This window comes from Poecilia latipinna, unplaced genomic scaffold (assembly GCF_001443285.1).
Source record: "Poecilia latipinna isolate Pla-1442-1.1 unplaced genomic scaffold, P_latipinna-1.0 Scaffold677, whole genome shotgun sequence".
NCBI lineage: Eukaryota > Metazoa > Chordata > Actinopteri > Cyprinodontiformes > Poeciliidae > Poecilia > Poecilia latipinna.
The window spans coordinates 160256-184380 of record NW_015113293.1 but is presented as its reverse complement, the minus strand read 5'-3'; the positions used below and the strand labels follow the sequence as shown (position 1 = coordinate 184380).

At 40.0% G+C, this 24125-nt stretch overlaps 1 protein-coding gene across 5 annotated transcripts in view; it reads right to left on the bottom strand.

The window, feature by feature from the left end:
• dlgap4b (discs, large (Drosophila) homolog-associated protein 4b) overlaps positions 1-24125 on the bottom strand; it is a 130960-nt gene that overhangs the window by 36162 nt on the left and 70673 nt on the right. For 4 of the 5 annotated variants that reach the window (XM_015044473.1, XM_015044474.1, XM_015044470.1 and 1 more), the window contains one exon: positions 11623-11670. The gene's annotated coding sequence lies outside the window, so the exon portion shown is untranslated. Of the gene's footprint in view, positions 1-11589; positions 11671-24125 lie in introns of all 5 variants that reach the window. The other variant, XM_015044472.1, reaches the window with a different exon arrangement.

Below are 24125 nucleotides of genomic sequence, written 5' to 3'. Positions count from 1 at the left end.
TATATATATATATAGCCTCTAAATATGCAAAATAGAGTGGAACAAAAAAACCCCCAACTTATCAGACCTAGTTAGTGCAAAAACACAAAAAAAAAAAAAAAAAAAACAAAAGCACAGAAAAAGACAGCTAATCAGTTTGCCATGTTTTCTTATGCTCCTTGGCTCATACTAGGAAAATTAAAAATGCCAGGAAATAGAACTCTCTCCTATTCCCAGGATATGTAAAATCGTATGCACACATCGCCCATTCAATATTTCACAAAACAATGTCAAAACTTTGAAATAAATCTCTTTGAGTTTGTTACATCACGCTTTGTGAAGCATTTGGTGATTGTATCTCCTTACCTTGTGCACTGAGGAGCAGCCACCTGCCCCTCAGTGAGAAAAGGAGATTTTGGCACGAAGTCAGATTCATGCCCTTACCTCAATCTCTGTCAGAGATGCAAGAAGTTCACACAAGTCACCAGAAGAGGGCGACACACTCTAGACAAGCTAAATTGTCCCTTTACTCGACTTTTTTTTTCTTTCTGGCAATTAACTTGTCAAAGTGCAAGCTACAAAAAACATTTATGACAAAGTGAGAGCAAAGCAGATAATGAAATGTTCTGTAGGGATGCCAGAAATGTTTTTGATGATAATTAAGGGCAAATATTCCCTGGCCAATATGTGAGTTTATATCAGAATACTTCTATGTTTTCTTTTCAGATAATTGGAGCGCCGATGAATTTCTCTTCTCATCCTTTATTCAGAAAATAGAAATCTACTTTCTGAAATCAAAACTTTGATCTGCTTATGTATACTTACAGTCAGGCAAGCATCTGCACACTTTAAGTATAGGCATATTAAAACATCAGCTGCTCTCAAAGGTGTTCAAATCCTTGTTTAAATGTCATATTTGTGATGTAGAAAAAAAAACATGACCATGACGATTATAATTTTCAATAATTACCACTTTCCACTGTGGGTAATATGTTATTTTGTAGATGTGCTGCATTGTTTTTGCCCAAAAAGTAACCTCTCTGCAGACTACAACTTGAGCTGAAAGGAAAATCCCCCAAAGGTGTATCTACACTTTATTTTAAGTTAATAAGAAGTAACGATAATTGTCGGCAGGTGTGAACTCAAGAAGACTGAATTTTTGTTTTTATTTTTTTATCCAATAATGGTAGCAAAGCTATTTAGGAATATATATTTTTCTCTCTAACATTTTTCTTTTTTTTCAGCTCAACGTGGTACAGTATGTGGAAAAGCTTTTTAGATCAGTGTTTTGTGCAGTTTTCAGAGTCTGATAGCACAGAGTAGTTTATTTTTGTGTCAGTAATTTGTTGAAGGATGTAAAAGGGTGTATTTTGAAGGGTGTATCTTTCAAAGATATATTGAAAAATATGTATTTAATTTCAAAACTACTGTTACAATTGATGCCATATTATGTCCCATTCTTTAGTGAATAACGTCAAGCAGTAAGTAAATTAATTACCAAGGGAAAGAGGGAATGGGAAGGTTAGGTGGGGGGTTAACTATAGAAAAATCAGAAGTCGTCTTTGGTGTCACGGAGAGCAAGCACAAAACCCGATGTAAAGATAGAAAGTTTCTACGATGCTTTGGCAAACGCCGCATCAGAAATCTAAATATAGCAGCAAATTCAAGCGCCGACTTATTCAGAAAACTACAGAGCTACTGCAACATTGAACATTAGCATACAATACAATTGTGTAGTTAAATGTTCAAAATCCTCAATAACACTGTTGGCATCTCACATTTATTAACTCTTCATCATTACAGGGGGCCTTCCTTGCAGTTAACTTCCAATCAGATATGATACAGGATATTTTGTCATGTTACATTTTTCACAACACAGCTTAAACTGGAATTCAGCTTGATTTTCTGTTCCAAGACAAAATGAGAGTCATCATTTCCAAACGGATCCATCCCGGGGTATATTACGACCCATTCTTAGATTTTGTACCAGACGCTTCCGTGTTGCCACTACTTAAGCGTACAGATTTTCAAACCAGCTGCCAGCTTCTATATTGGCACACCAGTGGGTGGCCACAATTAGATAAGAGACTGTGCAAAAGGACGTCGTCCTCTCATTTGAGCAATGGTATACATCGAGGCAATTTGTCGGAGAGAGGCAGCACGGCTCAGCACAGTCCCGAGTCCATCTGGTCCATAGGCTTACAGCTCTGCCCTAGAAGACAGGGGGCGGCTCCGCATGTGCCTGTTGTGCTGTGTTGAAAGGCCATGTGTGATGCACGGCAGATGAATGCTTGCACACTATGGGAAAAGGAGGATAGGGAAGGAAGAATCAGGAGGGCAGGGGAAAAAAAAAAAAAAGCTTGTAAGGTGTGGTGTTTGACGGCAGCGGAAATGAAACAGATCTGAGAGGAGAGAAGAGGTGTGAAAATGAGTACATGTGTTGTAAACTGCACCGAGGTGAAGCTGCAGAAACATAATGGAGGAGAGCAAAGACAGAAAGAGGAGGAAAAGAGGACAGCAGGCAAGAGTTGACATAAACAGTGATGAGTGGAATTTTTATTTTATTTTTTGGGATATTTTTACTAACAAGAGTGGGTTTAATGAAGCTTTCATTCAGTTTGATCCTACATTTTCAACTCAGAAGAAGTTTGAGTGTCTTAATGAAGGGAGTTAGGCATCCTGGGTGAAATAAAACCACCCACTGAATGGCACTAAGAGCCGAGTGTCTTCAGGTGACAGTGGCCTATAAGTGGAAACCTAAATGCATGTGTGCCACATCACCATAAGGAACTGCATATGTGCGTGGGTGTGTGTGTGTGCGTGTGTGTGTAACGCAGCCTAACCTTGCCCTAATTACACGCTCTCTATTCCATCAGTGCCGTGCTCTGGCCTATTTTCACAGCTATAAATTTATCACTCTCCCCTCTGTTGTGATAGATGACCCACTCATTTTAGCCCATCTCTGAAGACTGTGAGCCAGATAGGAAGTCGGTGGAAGACAGTGGCACCACTTCACTGCTCACAAAGGAAGGCGATGATGGAACTTTCCATGCCCTCCAAACTATTCCTGGATTTCAAATCTGCACATTAAAGAAACATGGTGCATGCTCGTCACTGTTTTTGTGCTCCGTTCAATGATCAAATTCCTTCTGTGAAGGAGAAAACAAGGTAACTTTTGCTGTGTAGATGAAAGCGTCAGCTGGATATTAATTAAACGATGCAGGCATTTTACAGGCAGTAAAGTAATTGCTTTCCAGCTGCGGTCCTTACATTGAAAAAAACCGATAAGATAGATGTAGCCTGAGATATTAAAGCTGTGGATAAAATAAGAAACTGTTTTTGAGCTAAACATGAGCTATCAGTGGATAATTGTGCCTTTTTAACTGTTTCTTATGCATGGATTAGTAAAAGGGGGAAGAACAAAGTATGTTGATGTAATGTCAATGGCCTGCTACTTTAATTCAGTACAACTGTCAGCAATAGTAATATTAGATTTTCATTCTAGGTTTTCATGGGGGGAAGTAAAAAAAAAAATCCATCCAGTTTACTTATATCCAACATAGTGCACAAGAGTACAACTGGTCCGGCATTGTCACTATTTTACTGAACAAACATGAAGTCACAGTGAAATGACAGACCGTCAAAAACTAAGTACAACATCTTTTTAATGTTGGCTTAATTACATGAGGGTTGGAGACATTTGTTTCTGAAAAGATTCCACAAAAATGGTCCAATGACAGGTTGCAATCTGGACTTTGACTTTGACACTGCAATAGTTTGTGGACTAAATTCAGCTTTAATCTAATTCGACTGACCCAAGTAGAAATTTTCACTCATGCAGATGAATTTTCATGTGGTGCATCAGATTCCACTGCATTTATTTTTAATGCAGGTTATATGACAGAAAGTCTAGGCTTTAAGCAATCCTGCTAACACTATAGATAACTGGAAGAAAAAGGACGTAGATTTATGCTGTGTTCATCTTCATAGGGGGATCCCTTCAGTTTGGCTGATCCATTTGTTCACTTCCATATGCAGGTCTATGCAAAGTATTGCAAAAAAAATTACCTCCTGGTGAGACGTTTTGTACTAAAATACCAAAGATTAATGATCAACTTGATGCCACATGGACTGAACGGAAGCTTTATACCCAGTAACTCTGTGGTGTTTTATGACGATTTCACATGTGGGAATAAGAAAAAGGGCGTCTCTCACTGACTGCTGTGTACAGCGAGGGGCAGGGAGGGTTGTATGCTACAGCTGTGGCCACTGTCTGTAGTTTCCGGGCAAATCCAAATGACTAATGCAAGCAGACATGAGAGACGTACATGCCCACACTCAGGCAAAAGCCTGCTTTATGTTAATGCATGTATATTAAGATTATTTTTTCCCAGCACAAAGACAGCTTATGGACATTGTTCTCACAGAGATACCTCTCTCCTCCACACAAATCAAGGATCCACTTCAGAGACCAAACAATCCGAGCATTATCAGACATACTGCAGCCTTCGCTTGAAACGTCTCTTTGATTTCAGCTCACTGCATCTAAAGCAGTGAGCTGAAAGTTTATTTAGAAAGTGCTGCTAATACAAGGTCAAAGAAAACAGAAAAACAAAAAAAAAAATCTGCATGGAAATTTTGCTTAGTGTTTGCTTAAATGTTTTGGATGTATTTTTATTCAATGAAAATAAAACCTTGACAAAAATTATTTAATTATCTTTGTGGAAGCCCGTTCTGCCTGACAGCTGCTGCACAGCACATGTGTCGGCATAGAGCTGCGGTCTTTCATGATCGCCCGCTGCACAGACGTAAATCTCACCAGGATAAAGCTTTAAACCAGGGGTCCCCAAACTACGGCCCGCGGGCCGGATCCGGCCCGCCACGTCATTTGGTCCTGCCCCCTGAACAAAGCCGGATCCGGCCCGCCTGCTCATACCAGAGAGCATTCAGTGTTTTTTTTCATATGTTGTATTTTCTGGTTTATATGTGGATTTTTCTTCAACCACCAGGGGGCTTGAGCAGATGTGAAACTAACTTTCCCTCAATGGAATATATACTCGTCAGTCCCAGTCACCGTTTCACTCACGGTTTTTTCCATTTGCATTCTGGGTAAAAATCTATCCAAAAGTGCAAAAACTAAGACCGGCCCCCGACCACAGAAAGGAACAGCTATGTGGCCCTCGCAGGAAAAAGTTTGGGGACCCCTGCTTTAAACCCTTCCAACTCAAACACGTCCTTGGCTTGACACACAAATCGGCCGCTAGCCCCCCTCGGTCTAAGACAAGCCACTTCCTTCCTGTTGGAACGGGAAGGGTCACTAGAGGGTGAGGCATGCAGAAAAAAGGGGTTCTCAGTGGATGCCATGCATTCATGTGTCAAAATGTAGCAAAGAGATATGTAGCTGTCTCATGAAAACCATATTCAGGGGGACTGAAGATGCTAGTGGTAATAGATTTAGTTCTGAGATTTAATAGCTGTTGTCATGGTTACTTACAACAACATGTTTGGGGTGTCCCGATCCAGTTCCAAGAAGAGTAAGCAAAGTGAGGTATTTTGAAAGAATATGTTTCTGAGGGCCTTACTAACTCAGCCCCAGACACCTATTGTTGTTTTTCTATTGGTCAACGGCAACCCCAGCAAGCTGCAATTAGTTAAAATAATCATCTCTTGGGGTGCTGTGGTGGCACAGGGGCAAAGCCCAACCCATGTATTGAGGCCTTAGTCCTCATGCCGGTGGTCACAGGTTCGATTCCAGGCCTGGTGACATTTGCCGCATCTCTTCCCCCTCTCTCATAACCCTTTTTCCTGTCAAACTACTTTCAAATAAAGGCCACTAGAGCCAACAAAACCTAATAAAAAAAATAAAAATAAATAAAAATAATCGTCTCTTCTGCAGTGACTTGTAAATCTGCATCATAGTTGTTCACCCCATGCAACTGCATTCACTGTGAAAGAGAGACTGGATTGGCTGCTGCAGCTTTTTTGTCTCTCATATGACCAGAGCTTAACTCTACAAATGACAGAATCTATTATAAAGAATTAAAGCATATCAAGCTTTAAAGAACGTATGTCAAAATCTTGGTTTGAAAAGATATGATCAGCCTGTTTACTGCATAAACAGTGATTTATTTTGAAGGTCCTAATCCAGTCTGCTTGCAAGCGACAAAACAATAACAACTGGAAAGTAATGCCAAAACGGAGAGCTGCTGCTGATGTGGAGGTGAACTTCAAAATGCCAAATTGCTCACTGTAAAAATGTCAATGTCTGCAGTTTTAGAATATATGTAGGCTAATGAGAGCCGCGCTGAAAGGGAAGGTGTTGTTTTGCAGATATTTTATAATGACCCAAAGTAACCTAGCGACATTTCTAGACAATGTTGTCTTTAGATAGAAACTGAAATGAGTTACCACAGCAATCGCAGTTCAACCAGAGGGGACAAAAGTCTGTCATCCACGTCTTTCAGTCGGTTATCAAATTGTCACGAGGCTCAGATATCGCAGCGCAACTTTGGACTTGTGTGTCTCAGTCAACATGTTGAAAATGCCATTAGACCCAACATTATCACAAAGTGACACTCAGGATACTTTGGTTAAATTGTAACTTGCTTCCCTAACCATCTTTTTTCCCATTCTTTAAAATGATGCATGTTTTCGATCCTTCTTCACGACGAAGTAAACAATCTGAAAGTAGAGCATCATAATAGCTGCTACTCCCTTCTGGGTAGGTGAAGAGGGTCTGTTTATGTGTCAGTACCCGTGGAATTGTGGATTTGACACACTCCCCCAGGGCTTGAATGTTACTGACTCAATACGCAGAAGAAAAACACAAAAATAGGCCAATTATTCTATATCTAACTTGCTGTCTTTAACCCGAGTAAAGCCACAGGCACGTCCAGTTAAAAGACGCCATCGCTCAATGTACATTTTGCAGTGTTTCATCTGCTTTTCAGACACATAATCCTTTGCGTTGCAAGCAAAATAAGTTATGGAAGCTGTGCAAGTTTTGCTACTGCAACTTGTTTCGTTGACTGTCAAACATATGCATAGGGCACAGAGGAGGTAGACTCTGCAACAGGAGCGCAGACCTGGCTTATTTAGATTGGCAAAATAAAAAAATTAAAAATGAGCAGCTACACTTTGGAAAGCTAGCCTTACAGAGATCCTAACTCAGTGCTGATGAACTTTCTCAGAGATTTTTTAATTTAACATCGCCAAGGCTGCTACATGATAAGTGCTCTATGTCCCTGTGCAGGGGAATAAAACACTCGTATCTAAAGCAGATCAAACCTTTCTGGCTCTGGCCTGGGGATTTTTCTCTTCACCCGTGTTTGACTTGTTGGACTTTTTTTAAACAGTTAAATCTATTTAATATATTAAGATGACTAACCCATGTATTTAGTCTGGCGTTTCACTTTTTATTTTTCTTGTAGCATCAGTACTTACCTATATCTGTCGTCTTGTACTCGTCCTTATTTTTCTTTTTATATCTATTTAGCTATTATGTGCATGCTTTGATGCTCTTTATCTGTTGTGATCAATATCTCCTGCACAGTATTTTTATAACTTTGTGCAAAGAGCTGAGTAGTAAATAGAATCTATGCACCCATGTGAAGGCAACAGAAGATCTAACAGAATCGCTAACACAGCAGGCAGCTCAGGAGTAAAGCTGCAGAGAAGTTTAAAGAAGGACTACGTTATGAAAACCATGTCCAAAGGGCCAAACATCAGCACTATGCACTAAAAATGCAAAGGCTCCAACCACTGATGATCTGGGCAAAAGAAAGAAATGTTGACAAACACAGCCAATAGACCCAAAGTAATTCTGGAGGAGAAGCAGAGACCCACTGACAGTTCAGGAGACTCTCTACCATTGGGGGGTGGGTGGGGTCAACATTTCAACATCTGTTATTTTCAGCCGGTGTGGTTCGCTTTCACACTGCACTGTCAAACAATCCAAACTAATCAGAAAACTTGTTCACCCTGGTTGCCCGTTGTGACGCTGCACCAAAAATCTCTAAAGGAAACGACACAAAAATTTCTGAAGAGGTTCTTCTTGCAAGAAAACCCAAACAAAAATGGAATGGCGTCAGATATTAGAGGTTGTAGGATTTCTCTTTTGTCTTTGGCAAAAAAAAACAACAACAACAACAAACAAAAAGAACACAAGCAAGTCCGCTAGCGTTATACTCGCGTTTGTTTAGGTTGTATTTATCCAGAATGCCCCGCGGTACTGTTCACTTCCTGCTTTTGGAGCGACCTCCGGTCCACTTGGCATTCAAACTGCGCTAGAGTTCACTTCAACCAAACTGAGTCCTGGTTTCGTAGTTGAGACAGAGTTTGTGTTTTTATTTTTTTTTTGCTCCGCCTCAGAGTTTGCCTGCACCTTAACCCCTCCGCAAACAAACCAGACTTTATAGGCAAACAAGTCAGAATTCAATAAAAGTGATGTAAAAAGGAGCTGGTGTGAATGAACCCTTAAATGATTTATGCAGCTTAGTGATGGTTTAGGATCACGTAGCGTCAAACTCTCATTGTAATTTTAGTACAGGGAACACAATGATAAAACCACCATGTTCACCACCATGAGTAATTGTTTGGATTATGAGTGCACTCTAATACTAAGCATGTTTCCAGTTTCACTTCTTACCGCTTCACTCTTTGACAGCTTTTTGTAACGTAACAGGAAAAACACTTTGTACCGCATCAGACAAAATGGGAGGAAACAGAAGATGCTGTCCACTGTGATTCAGGGGAATTGCCCAGGTCTCATTCTCTTAGTGTGAAGACAGCAAGAAAAGAATAAATCAATCACAGCCATCCACCTTTGCCCAACTCTCTTTTCAGCACTCTGATTCAGAAAGACCTCAGCTTTGATTGTAATGTTTCATCATTATTGAGGAAGCTTCCTTTCCGCCTGTGCTTTTGTTGATCCGATCAACCCCGGGCAAATGCTACTTGTCCCACTTTGACCGGAAAAGTAAAGTATGAAATGAACCTGCAGCACAGGATATTGTATGATTAACGCGTTATCAGGCTGCCTTTGTGCAGAGCCAAGTGTACAAAAACAAGAATCAAATGAACCCCCCCAGATCCAATTCTAACACCTCTAGCATGTCCTATTGTGAGCGTGACGGCTGCTCTCATCTTCCACCCGGGGGGAAGAAATGGAGACCAGTTACTGCAGCTTCCTGTTATCTCCAAACTGCAGCATCACAGCTGGCAGTGCCTCTGATTGTCGAGAAAAACAGGGAACCCGAGAACACATGAGTGGGCAGTAGTTTCTGTTCAAACCGAAGAGCATACGAATGTCAGCTTCATTTGTATACTAATGCCTCCCTTTGTGTATGTGATATAGGAGGAGTAAGGGCACAGTGAATATAAGACGTGTACACCTCGCAATAAAAAAATGAATGTTTTTCATGCAAGAAAAGAGTTGAAAAGTTAGAACAAGCCAGAGCAATGTGCCACGAGAAAATTATGAACAAGTCACAAAAGTAAAAATGGAGGAAAAAGTAAAAAAAAAAACAAAACATAAGTTGCTGAGAAAATACTGATTTTTATTTTTTTATTTTACTTTATTTTATTTTATTTTTTTTACAAAATATAGAAGAAATCATAAATAAACCAGTACATGCTCTCAATAGTTTCTGAAGTTTTAAAAAGGCAAACTGCGTTTAAAGTCAGCTTATTTACAGAGAAAATCGGAGACGTTTCAAGGGAAGGAGTAAAAACTCACAGCTAATTAACATGCCGGGCTTCATTGGGCATTGACGCACGCTCCTTATTGATTTCAGCTAATAAGATGAAAGTTTGAAAGAAACATGTTGCTATTTACCTCCACCACATCAATCTAACCCACACTGGTAACTGGGGAATTGGAAGAAGAAGAAAAAAAAAGACTCAGGCCCAGGACTGCTGATGGGTCTGGGCCAAATGCTCTCCGATATTTGGCCCAGATCATTTTTGCTGTCTGGGGAAATACAAGCATCAAAGAGAATTCTCCAAATTGTTGCAAAGCTGCAAACTTTCTCTATATGATTCTGTAGCATCAGAAACTGAGAAGCAGGACCTGGCAATAATTGGATGAGCCAAGGAGCACACATCCCTACGTTGAGGATGACAACAGAAAGTCCTCATCTTTGGTGAGTAGTCAGCATGAACTAATGCTAGCTACAGTCAACATTCACACTTTGATCAAAGAACTGATCATAAAGTCAGTATTGACAGGCAACATTTTTAAAAGTGTAATAAATACACATAAACTTCTTGGGTAAATAAAAATCATTTTAAGTCTATAAGGAATAAGAATTATTTTTGACAAAACTGCATTTATTTAATGTAACGAGAACTATTACTGGCAACTATTACTACAACCTCAATTCATAAAATCCAAAATAGAAATCCTATAAATTTCAGCTATTAGACACTTTAAATAACCTTTTGGGTTGCAGACTTACTCAGGATGCTAGGTCAAACCCATAATCAAGCACTATGGGGGTGTATGACTCAGGACTGAGTTATCAAAACATCTCAAAATAGGATGTTGCTTTTTTTTTCTTTTCTTTAATTCAGCAATGTTTAGAGTGCAGCCCAGAAGCCCTGAAGTGGATTTGAGTGAAAAGTCTGACAAAACGAACCCACAGAAAACAAGCACAACACATATCAACACCTGGTGAAATTCCTATCACCACTTATTTTAAAGGCATTGTTTCCAATGAATGTCTTCATAATTACCATATGACATTTCTTACACAGTTATTCAAGCTAAACCTTTTGCACAGATCGTGTCAGATTAAAGCATTCACTACCAAATAAAGGTCAAAAACAACATTTTTCATAACCGTATCTTTGACTAGAGAAATGAGATGTTTATTATTTATGTGCATATCGTGTAGCGTTAGGTCAGAAAGTTATTTTACAAATAGTGCTAAGTTGCAAATTGTGTTAAAAAGTCTAGCTAATGTATTCTAAATAATTAATGTACAGATAAACATCAAGTAAATAGGATTTTTTTTTTTTTTGCTGTGCACTATCAGAACTTCTACTACTCATGAAAACCTCAGTCGAAAAAGTACGAAGGGAAAAATAAATCCTCATAAAACTTTCTCGTTGTACGGTTATCTCTGAGGATTGCATCATCTTATCATTAGGATGAGCGGGACTGCACCACTTTCCAGGCATTCAGGGAACCGCTCTACCCAAGCTTTTAATGGAAGCATATCAGAGTTTGGAAAAAATCCAGCGAAAACTTCCACATCCTCATTCATTATTGATAACACCCTAAGCCTTGGTTGCACTCGGAATGACAAACCCAAACCAGGCAGTCGCAAGGCGTCCGTAGAATAACATAGAGTGGAAAGACTTGTGTCTGAAATATGAATTACACTTCTTCATGACTGAGTCCTGCTTTGACAGAGCACTGGCGTTTGTCGGGAATAAAAATTAGCTCCTGATGAATTGTGTCGGAGGTGAATGCTGTCCCTGGTGGGTGGTGAAGTGAAGTAAAATAAAGGTTAGAGGTTCAGAATTTGCGTCTCCACTGCACACGTACGCATTTGTGTACTCAATTATACCTCTTAGTCAGTTTAATTAAATTAAAAGCAACATTACCAGCCAAGTCCTGAGGTCAGCCAAGGGACTTACATTGGCAGCTCATTTCTCAGAAGTCTTGACCTCAGAAGAAGACGATTCCTGGAAGAAATGCAAGGGAAACTGTGTCAGACATGTCATCCTTTATTCGTTAAATTAAGGTGCATCCTTAATTGTGTGCATCCATAGACGCACACAAACACCCACACACACGTAAACCGATGTAAATTTTGCAGACTCAGAGAGAGCCGACGATGAATCTGTGTCGTGCAGTTTCAGTTTACAACAATCAGATTCTGAAAAAAACTGCCCGAGGGCTACTCGTATGCATGCACTGGCCCACAAAGGAGCAAGCAGCTCCACCTTGATGTCTGCTTTACTGTGCCCTACTTCCTCTCTGGTTCCTGCCTGCTGCTGCACCTCAGAGGGGAAAAACATTAGCACGCTTTAGCAAGTTTCGGTCGCCGCAGTCTCCCACTCATCTGCAACTTGGGCGGATAGAAAATGTCTGCGGTGTTAGGGAAGCCAAGACAACGCTCAACTAGGGGCGCCTTTCATCTCTGCAGGCAGGTGTTCACTCACCCAGCCGAGTGATATAGCTGCACACGTTGGATGGAACAATACTTGGACACAAGATTGAGAGTCTGCACCAAAGTGCCTTTCAACAGCTTCTCTTTATCTCCTGCTGCTGATGTCAAGTGGAGGGGAGATAGAGTCTGAGCTTCTTGGCACCACTTTGACAAGTGCCATACAAAATCTGCAAGGGAACAAATCTCTGGAGTCGTGCATCAAAGTGCATCCAAGAACTCTTCTTTTGTATTATGGATTCGTCTTTTCCTCATGATTCAGTAAAAGCCCTTTGTTCTCGCAGCCTCACAAGTATTAATACATTCAACATGTTGTGAGGCGCAAACTTGATGCTAAAATTCATCATTTCATTCCTTTATTCAAACTTTAAGTCATATATTTAAAACTCATCCATAGTCTCTTTAGTATTTGAAATAATGCCACGGTTGAAGGTTTGCAAGATCTGTGTGCAACCAAGACAGACAAATTGAGTGCAGGAAAAGGAAAAATTACTACCACCAAATAATTCCCATCTGTTAGAAAATAGATCAAGGTCATAGGCTCTGTGAGAAACTCAGCTGTCGATCATATTTGGAGCCTTAACATCTTCTCTATGCTATAAAACCTAGCTGATACAGATTTAAGTGTCTAAAAAAACACCTATTTAAGAAGACTGAATTGGCCACATGGCTGTAATCATGAATAGCCAGTATTAATGTATTTTTTCCATATTTAATGATCTACCAATCATTTGGTAATGGAAACTTAATCCTCCCGCAGTCTTAGCACCACGCTCGAGAAGAGCGCAGCAGATGTCATGGTCGGACAACAAGAAAGAGGTCAGGGTGTTTCATCAGTCTGACCTCTATTATTCTATTATTCTATTATTTTTGGTCAGTCCTCGAAACTACCAAAAATAATAAAACTTGTAAATATGCATGTGGGATCAGTGCGACACCACTGGAACTGCACACTAGAAGTGTAACGATTCCTCGAATGATTCGAGCACCTTGATTATTAAAGGAAAACGTATCTGCCTCAAAGCTTCATCAAATTGTGTTTTATTATTTAGCGCACCGTGTTCTGGGATCATTATTTGTGTTGGGCAGCGCTCTCCCTTCCGCATACGAGTTGTTGCTACGTGCTAGCAGCATAACGACAAAGTCTCTGGGTTTGTGTTGGTTTTTTGGGGGACCAATAAGCATCTTGAAAATGACGGACGAAATGGTTGGAATACGACAGCTTCACTCCTCCCGGAACTGCCCGATTACCGTTTCATGGCGAACGGTGGAAAGGTCACTACTGGTGTATTTATACAGGAGAGAGGGAGAGAGAGAGATTCTGATTGTAAGAATAATCAGTAGAGTACTCGATTATTAAAATATTCTTTTACACCACCCCCGCCGCACACAGGGTCAAAACCTCACGGGGGGTCCACTGGACCCTCACGTAGCGCGAGTGTTAACGTCTAAACATGGTCTATAAGTGATCCCAAGTAGTCAAATAAATTGAGATAACCAGAAAATACTTCATAGTTTAGACTGCCCTGTCATTGAAGCAACTACAAGCATTACGCATGAAGGTGAGAAAACCTTCATGAGTGCAGATAAAGCACCTGTGTAACATCACAAAAGACTAAAGAATGTTCTTACCATTATTGCTGCAACATTTGAGAACCAAATTCATCATATCGTTGCTTAATTGTGGAACATAAGGCGGTTCTAATTTCTGACACTCATGCCACGTCTATAGAAAGAGCTCGACTATTTGAAATTCTTCATTTCTAGCCCTTTAACAACAAAAAGCTGTAGCCTGGCGTTAAGCCACATATGGAAGAAAACTCATTACAAAATGTAAACTTTCTCAGTTACATGATTCTGAGAAGTCAAGAGACGACGTGTCTGCCCTGATCGTACGCCACATCTGTAAAACAGTTGAAAGTAGTTGCACAATGGTTGTTACCTTTGATTTTTATTTCTTCTTTTTTTTTGGTGGAAGGGGTACAGAATCAACAAACGCAAAACTCAAAAGCGCTCTGACCTTTTACAATAAAATGTCAAGAAAATTGCAAAAACAAGCTGCCACACATACACGCACGCCCTAACAGTGTGAAGTGCTGTCTGCCATCGGCGCCAAAGCATTGCTCAAAAGGGTCTGAATAACGAGAACGAAAAAATAACCCAGCGTAGACATATCAATAAAGAATGAATTTATTTGACGTGGTAAAAGTAGCTGTAAAGAAAGCAGGACAGCCACTGACAAATACAATAAACCTTTATGGATAAAGCTAATCCATCATTCTCTTTTCTATGTGCAGCTTCAGCTGCATCAGGGAGGCATTAAGATTCCCGTCACCTACTCGCAGAACAGATTCACCATTTTAAGCCCCTTCATAAAGCTTAGGTGAACTTGAATAAAAGACAAATGAAAGGCACTTCATGGAGTTTTCAGGGAATGAATTGTGAATGGGATTCATGCCAAACTACTGAATGGCTTCAGTGCCTACTGCAGATTTGAGAGATTAATGTCGAACTGCACTTCACGGTGCTGGGTTTGTTGGGGTCAAGTAAAAATAAATTAGAAATGAGATTGGGAAACTGATTGAGGTATCAGGCTGGGGATCTGCTGATTGGGCTCTTTATGTAGGGAATGCATTATAGATGTCTGCTCAGAGCCTAGAGCAGGGGTGGGCAATCCTGGTCCTCGAGGGCCTGCGTCCTGCAACTCTTCGATGTCTCCCTGGTCCAACACACTTGAATCCAACAGCTGAATCACCTCCTCAGTGCAGTCTAGTTCTCCAGAGTCCTGCTAACGACCTCATTAGATGACTCAGGAGAGTTGAAGTAAAGATGCATCTAAAAGTTGCAGGAGGCCGGCCCTCCAGGCCTGGAGTTGCCCACCCCTGGCCTAGAGGAAATATCTCTCTCTCTGTTCGAATGCTGTGGACAGCATCTGCAAGTTCTGCTGAGAAATGAAAGTGTCCCTGTTGCCAGATGTTGACCTACACTAAGGTTGGCTCTTTTGAGCCACCTTTGATTCCTGTAGATTTTTATTGAAAGTCCAAGACCATGAGAAAGGTCCAAATCTCATCTTTCAGACTGATTTTGAGAAAATGAGACTGAATGTTTTTTGATTTGGTCATGAAATCCAATTATATGAGGAATCATCAAGCACGTAATGATTATTAAACAGCTCAGCATATAAATGGTCCGACAGGCTGATTAGGCGTCGTAGAAACTGTACCAAGCTGATGGGGAACAGGCTGATAAAAAGGCCAGCAGACGTGGGAGCCCTTCGGAAATCTGTTGGGCCGCTTCACGAAGACGAGCACAAGAACTTCTCCTGCTTATGCAAGTTGTAGTGTTGAGGAAACAGATGGGAGGCTTCATAAGTGTGACTGAAGATGAAGTGAAGCAGTGAGGCAGCTCCCTCGGAAAAAGCCACACACTCGTTTCACCCGAAACCCTGACTGCTGTAATTATGCTGATGACTTTAGGAGCGGGCAGCGGACCCAGAAACCGGTTCCCATGGGGGGCCACTTTAACAACCTAGCCTGGGTGTGCGTGACATCAAAACATGTGGTTATGTTACCTTCATTTACTAGTTTTCATTTGAAAACGACCCCTTTGAATCACACTGACCTCTGAATAAACAAAGTTGAGGGACAGCTGATCTTAGAGCGAGTAAAAGCGGAGAACATAGTTTCCAGTTGTAATTCTATTTGTTACAAAAAACAGTTAATTTATATCTGGTAAACAAAATGTGTATATTGAGACTTTCATGAAGATATATTATTAACTAACTTTACCAAGAACATTACCCCTCCCATCACCATGGATCAGTCAGTTGTGGGGGTATAACAGACTTTTGCAGCTATCCAGTTACAACCATGTGTGTTTGAATGAATTAATATTAAAAAAGGCTCCATAATTCTGAGGACAACATTCAAAAGACAAATTTAGCTGATCAGCAACACACTTTATAGTTTCTGTTCGCAACTCATTTGTGAGGTTGAAATTGAACATTTACTGGCCAAACCTAGACTATATTTGTTTTTGTCTTACACCATTTAAAATTTGTTTAAACACAATTTAAGATTTGTTAAAAGTTTCATCAAACATTAGAAAAGTTACATTTCAGAAAACACTAAAGTCTGAGTGGTATTTGCAACCTCGGATTCTGCTATACGTAAAAACAACAACAACAAAAAAAGATATTTCCAGCATTAAGACCTCCTTGGACGGGGTCGTGTTGTAAAAGTCAGTATTTAGAGAAGTCGCACCTACATTAGATTATTACAGATTCTTTAAAACTTAGCTTGTGATTCTTGAAACAAAACCATTAAGATTGTAAGCTTTCTTGAAAAAAATGTTAAAACATAATTTTGTCTCATTCTGATGCACCAAATAAATCAATCATCTCATAAGCTCATTGCACTGTAACACCAGTATTTGGCGTCTTTGAATGAGATCCCACTTTGTCAGCAATGAATTAAGTGGTATTTTCCTCTTTGTGCGTCGTGTCCTGGCAGAGTTGGACAAACAGTGTTGGAGGGCTGAGCTGGCTTGCAGTGTTGGTGGCAGACTTACTCTACCAAAGTGGGAAAATTTTAATTTTGCTCTCATTTCACAGCAGACACTTTATAGAATTATGTGTGGTTCAGAAAGCCAACCGGACAGGCCATAAAAATTATTAGGAGACAGAGATGTTAAGGACAAACGAAAAAAAAAAAACAACAAAAAAAAACGAGGAACCAGAAAAAAAAAATGATGAAAACAATGATAGATTGATCACTTCTAACCCATGTTCTGATCCTGAAAAACCCCACTCCAGTGTTGTTTGTTGCTGTTGCTGTTTTGCAAACAATTGCAAAAAAAAAAAAAAAAAATGCTCAAACTGTTAATCAGACATTTTTTTCTCACTAATTATCCATGTTTATATAACACTTCTCCGTACCTCTTTCACATTTGAGTTGTAATATCTGCAACCAGTAAAGCCTATCTTAAGATTAAGGTTAATAACATATAAACTGCTGACTCAAGCTGTACATTTTTGCATGAAAAGTCAGACAGCAAAATTAAGTTGAACATAAAACTCCCTCAGGGGAGTGTGGGTTTCTTTTCTTGGCTCCAGAAACTCCAAATCAAAACATTTGATCCTTTGGGAGGGAACTGTCAGAGCAAGGAAAATATTAATTTCTCTTTTTTAATAATACACTGAATTCGTGCATACAATGTCAATTATTACACAGCAGCAATATCTACTTGAATCTCTTAGAAGATTAGAGATTTAAAAGTGGGCTGCTGAATTAATTAAACCAAAGGATGTGAGACGTCCCTGTATCTGGAATATCCCAATAACATTGCAAAGCTCCAGTTATGTTCTTACTACCAATAAAAATAAGATTCCAGAAAACCTTGTGAATGTCAACTTTGTCCCATCTATGCGTTTTCATTAATACCAGCCTGAGAATTTCACCAAACCAAATGCAGACCTTGTAATAGTTGTGTCTTAGTTAGGGATGCTGCATGTGTTTCAGCTTTAACAGGCAAGTGGCAGACGGTATAAAAGGAGACTGCTGGTCTGAATGCAGACTGACTGTGAAAGCAACATGCCAGCTCCGCAGGATCTGGCTCAAAAGGGAAATACTCTGCCTTTAAACTAATAAACACACACACACAGTCAGATAAATGCACAACAACATGGACCCTAAGAGATTCACCTGCATAGACCTGCACGTACACACGGCACTAAAGAAGACCAGGAAGTTAAGGCAGACAACACCTGTCGCTCTGTCTGGCTATCCTTCTGCCACTGCGCAGGGGAGAAAAGTGGAAAAGGGGGAAGCTGAAGCTCATCTCTTTTTCTTTTTGTGCAACACACATATGCATGCTTAGCAACATAGATGCCCACCATCTTGGGCTTCATTGACAGATGGGTGAACACAGCATAGAAAGAGCGGGGGTGAGGAGCTGGAAATATAATCTTGCACGGCTGTCTTCTAATTGCCTCGGTGCGTAAGTGAGTTATTTGATATCTGCTTAATTAACTGACTGAAGGTGTCATGAAGTCAATCCTAAAAGTAAATTTATTGCTAAGCAATGAAAGTATGCGACTATGGACAGTTTTTAATGCAGAGTTTATTGTCAGCTTAGATTCTAAGACTTGTATGTATTTGGTGAATGGATGTGTTTGCATCTAGTTTATATGCTTCTTGTTTTTGTTTTTTTCTTTTTAGAAATGCTTAATGAGGGATTAGTCTGAGCTGCAGCCAGTATTTAATAAGGATATCCTCTGCTCTACTACTGGCTCACACTTGCCTACAAACAGCCTCTCCCCACCCCCAGTACTGTCTGACTCTTCTGGCACATCAGACAGCTGGCTGTTTTTCACATATGAGGGGAATGAGTGTCATCAAGCAGAACTCCTCTGCAGGGCAGGCATGCCAAAAATCTAGAGCAGGTGCATGATTTTATCGTCACAAATCTGATAGAGATCTAAATATGTACAATCCAATGTCAGGAAGCGAGAAGAAAGTTCACTTGCAAAAAATATTCACGTTGCCTAAACCTTTGCACATTTTGTTCCGTTACAAAATGTTACAGGCATAATCAGAACATTTGTATTTTGCTATAATTTCATGTGATTCAACGAGCAAGAAAAAGGCTTATGACATTTCTCTTCAGATAAAAATGTGACGATTGTGGAACGTATTCGGTGTTCAACCATCTCCGCAGTGTGTCGATGTGTTGCGTGACCACCTTTTGCTGCAGAAATGTAGAGTCCTTTTGGTATGTCTGTCTCAGCTTTGCTCATATCAAAACAGAAATTTCTGCTCATTTTTTGCATAATAACTCAGTCAGATAGCACCTGTGAACATTGCTTTTTGTGTATTGCCAAAGGTTCACAGTTAAAATTACATCTGGACTTTGACTGGGTCATCCTAGCACGTAAATAAGACAATGCAGCCCCAGTCTTCAGTCTTTCACATGGTCTCTTCTAGGATCGTCTTATCACATCTATGATTGTCGTTAATCGTTCTGCAGTTTGTAAGATTTTGCCTCTAAGCAGACACATTTAAGTTTGGTCTCGTCTTAGCAGAAATGATTTTTCTTGCTTGTTTGCTCTATGTTCAAGTGTGTTATCCGAAATGCTGAAATGTGAGTCTTAGCTCCAGCCTCAAGTCGTCTGCAGTATTGTTAATGTTAAAGGGGTGTAATTACATTTGCAAGGCACTGTAAGTCAGCTAACTTAGAACAAATATTCAAATGTACAGCATTATTTTTTTAAAAAGCTTTCCATTTGTGTCTGAGGTCAGACTGGCCATTAACCCCGTCTCCTTAAAACCTCAGCAAGCAGAAAGATAAGCCAGTACTGTGAAAGAGTTAGGCGCAGTCTAGCAATGTCGGCTTTTCTCAGTGCCTTCGGCAGCACAGTTCCTGGTTAGACCTCCAGCCAAGCCGTGTAAAAAAAAAAAAAGAATAGCAAGACAAATTCATCAGCAAAGCCATTACAGGAACGCCAAAAGCATTCTCTTAACTCAGCAAGCCTGCTCGGTATCCTCGTGGATAAAAGCAAGTAAGCCACAGGTTTTACGAGTGATCACATAAGGCCGACCACTGCGTGTGAAAGTGTGTTCTCGCTGGTAACAAGATTATTTCCCATGTCTGGATGGGGCCTCACTAAATAAAAATAGCCAGAGAGAGCGGGGGAGAGGGTCTCGGTGAAAATAATGACGCAATATGAAACCCCGGTTTCCCTCTTAATCTGGCAGGTAGCATCCATTAAACTGCAATTACTTTTATTAAGCTCTCTTCGCTGACTTTATTGCAGGGTGAAGCTCAGTAGACAATTTTAAAGCCCCAGTGGGAGACATAAGATTCACATGTATAACCGAATCGGGCGCATTCAATTATGACCCACCGAACGCCCGCAGCATCGCCGATGGTTTGATAAATTGAGTTAGCAATAAATGTTGCCTGAAATATGGCTGAAGGTAACACCAACATCCTGGCATTCTGTGGCAGCGATACGTAATTCAACACCTTGTTTATCAGTTTCGAAGGCCTGCCGGAGGGAAAAAGGTCGAACCTCCTTCCCTCCCTGCGTCCCTGCTGTATTGTTAGACTTGGGACATTGCGTCATGGGCTCCTTTATGAGTTACATGCTGTTTAAGAGCAGAGAATGGGGGGGGGAGAGACGGGAGAGAGGGCCAGGCGACAGCACCCTAAGTGAAACAAATGACATGCTCGAAGCGCCTGACCAGACAGCTCAGATTTATGGGAAACGAAAGGTGCGTCGGTGTCAGTCAGGAGTCTTTGCGCGAGAGGAGCGAATTGAATTTCCCAGAGCCAAAGAAGACGGATGCACACAGACCGAGCTGCTCCGCTTCCCTCTGCCGTCTGATACCTCGGAGAGGTCGGTGAAAGGGCAGTGAGCACGTCACGTTTAACAGACAAACAAGGAGGGAAGAGTGGCACGTCGTCGGAAAGTAGGACAAGAACAGAGTGGGCTACTGTAAAAACCCATGGGATATTCATGGATAAAGAACGACCACTCAGAATTAGGGCAGAGTGCCGCGTTTGCTGAGCTGGAACAATGGCTCCGTTAAACCAGCATGACAGCGAAAGGTCAGGGTGCATGTTTATATGCTTTCATTTAAGTCTCATACAATTTTATGCTGGATAGCGGCAATAAATTCACCTGCGGTATGAAAGCTGCTATTTTCATCTTTCTGTCCCCCCCTCCCCCACAAGCAGCCTTGAATATAAAGCATTTTAAAGGATGCTGAGGCTATAGAGATGATCAAATGCCAGACATCTTCATGACATATTGGAAGCCTGATGGGTGACTCACTGACATGCAGTTAATTTAAGCTTCTGTGAGCTTGAAATCCCCAAAGACAGGATGTATCAAAGTCCTAATTATATCCTACTTTGACCTGGAAATGAAAGCAAATTGCAATAAACTTTTTTTATTATTATTATTATTATTCTTTTGGAAGTTCTCTCTTCTTTTCAATCCACCATCTAAAAAATGAAAAAAATAAATAAATAAAATAAAATCCAGTTATATTTATCATGCTATTTTCAGAGACAGTGCCAAAACATAAGCAGCTTCTGCACACTTCTAGAGGTGAAGAAAGAGGGACGATTGGCCATGCAAGCTTATACTGTACACCCAAAGACTATTTTCATAAGATGTGAACTTTTGTTTTTTTCTTTTGACAAATCTGGACAATCTCTGAGCCACAGCGCAAGTTCCTGCTGTGGATCAGCAGTAATCTTATTTTCTGCATTCCACTGTGCAGCCGTTCTTTCAAGAATATTTGATTTGCTCACACTGGGGAAAAACAAAAAACAAACAAACAACAAAAAACATCACCATTTTATTTGTGTGAGAACAGAAGACCATTTTGTTAGCAGACCAAACTGCTTAATAAAACTGAATGCTGACAAAGATGTGAATACAATACAAATAGAAATACAAAAAAAAAAAAAATCTTAATTAAGGACAGACAGATCCGCTTTTTCCACTTCCAATACCGATACCGATATCTGAGGTTTAGTATCGGCCCATACCAATCTGATACGGAAAAACATTTTTGAAATTACTTAAAACATTTCTTTTTTTAAACATAGACATAAATGTACTGAATTAGACATTTATGTGATAACTTTGCACCAGTAGAGCACACTTCAATACACCATTGCTTTACAAAGACGGTCAAACATGTAAAAACAAAACAACTCTGATTTCTTCAGTCAATGCAACTAGTAATGGAACAGCCAATGTGAAAATGTTCAGTTTGACTACGTTGGTCAAACGACGTAAAAATAAACTGCAATAAACCTTCAAATGGTTCAGAGAGTGCAATTAGGAATTTCAAGTATAACGTAAAATAAATAATAAAGCATGAAGTCACTCATGACACAAAGCATAGAAGTAGACTGAACAGATCAGATGGATAAGACGCAGTGTCACCGATTCCCTATCTAGGATTTTCTTTCAATATCAGGACCGATACTGATTAATATCTGACAGTGTCCATTTGTACTAAGCCTTTTTTACTCTGATACCACTAAATAAAGTCCACCTGTGTGCATGGTGTTGGTATTATGCTGTAGGGATATTTTTGCTTAAGCAGAACCAGAGAAAGTGATTAAGAGATAAATGAAGCAAAAGATAAGAAAATCCTGGATGAAAACTTGGAAAAAGGCTCCAGGCTGGGCTGGATGTCCATCTTCCAGTACAACTCCTCTAAACTTTAATTTAAAAGTTTAATTTAAAGCAAACTGATGTCAGAAAGGTCTAGTCAAAGTAGTTGCCAGCAATGACGCCAGAATGCAAACCGGATTTTCTCATTTTCAGTTTTAAAAAATATAAAAGATCAGTTATGTTTGTTTCTCAATCCACAGCTTTGTATTGTGTTAGTTGGTCACATAAAATATCAATAAGACGCATTAAAATAGGTAATCCTGACAGAATGTGGAAAAAAAAGCAGCATGAATATTATGCAAGGCACTGAAATATGTTTTGAATCCCAACATTTTTGGAAACTGACCAGTGCAAAGTCAGTGCATTTGGTGTTATGTTTTGATTTTCTGTGCAGTGTTGAAGCACTGATTAGTGATCAGCGCAAGACCCTTCATCCCAGATGAGAAAAAATGAATAAATAACATAACTCAGGCTGCATACAAATGTGCAGAAATCTCTGTGGCGCTCTGATGTAACCTTTAAATTTCCTTTCAATCGATTCACTGTGCCTGTGACATGGCTGGCATGTCAGATCACACCTGGCTGTGCAGGCTCTCCCTGGTGTTGTTGGAACCAAACAGTTTGTGTAACATGCAATGTGATGATAAAGACAGCCACAAAAATAAAATAAAAAAATAAATGTTTTATGGGTTGATGTGTTAAAAATTTGTTGCCTTCCCATGATGCACAGCTTGCTTGCTTGTGTCAGTTGTGCTTGCAAAACCTGAGATTTCATTTGAAGCTGAGGCAGCTTGTGAAGCTCAACAAGACTTTGATCTACAATTTTGCAGTGAGCAATGCAGCGAGTGCCTTTGATGCCGGGCTGCAGATTTGGGCTCACGAGTAGACTAATCGAAGCACCAGAAAAGCAGACATCAACACTTGGCTGGGTGGCAGTCTACTCCTCTAACGTTGTAAGAATTTGAGCAGTGGAATTATTTGAGCTGATGTTGTATTTTAGGGTTTACTGTCACATTAAATTGGGAATCAATAGTTTTATGTGAAATGAGTCTGCTGAGGTTAATTGCATTAGCTGTAATACTTTCTGCAAGCCGTCAAACGTCAGCTGGAGATTTCTGCTTCAGCGCTGGTCCAGCTTTGATCTTTGTTCACGACAAACAATGAAAGGGTTCTAAATTATCACAAAACTTTCATTTTAAAGCTTAAACTGTCAAAAATTTAGAGGCCAAACTGGATTTTATTTCTGAAACTCTTCACTGCCTTAAAAAGTATTCATGCTCCTGGACAAAATCTGTTTTCTCCTATTTTTGTCACACTCTGGTTATTTAAGCACAAAATCTTAACACTGAACCTGCTTCAACAGCTGAGTCTTGTCTTCTGCTGGTCCCACAAGAGTGAAACAAAACGAGGCTAAAACTGCCTTCTGGTTTCATTTCAAAACTATAAACTTGTCAAATAAAATATGGAGAGTACATTAATTTTGTCTGTAAGACTTCAGTTAAATTCAATTTATTTATATATTTCCTATTCATTAAAAGCTTAAAAACAATAGTTTTAGTGCTCTCTTATTCATTGTAGACACGGTTTAAGAACCACAGGTTAAGTTTAGCCTCCATTTTCGGCTGCCTAACGACTCAATAGGCCCTTTAATGATTTTTTTTTTTAATGCGCCTTCATTTATCAAAATCTGAATACTGAAGGGTCAAATGTCACAATCAAAGCATGATTTGCACCCTACCAAGTGAGCCGTCCCTGCTGCTGTGAAACAATTT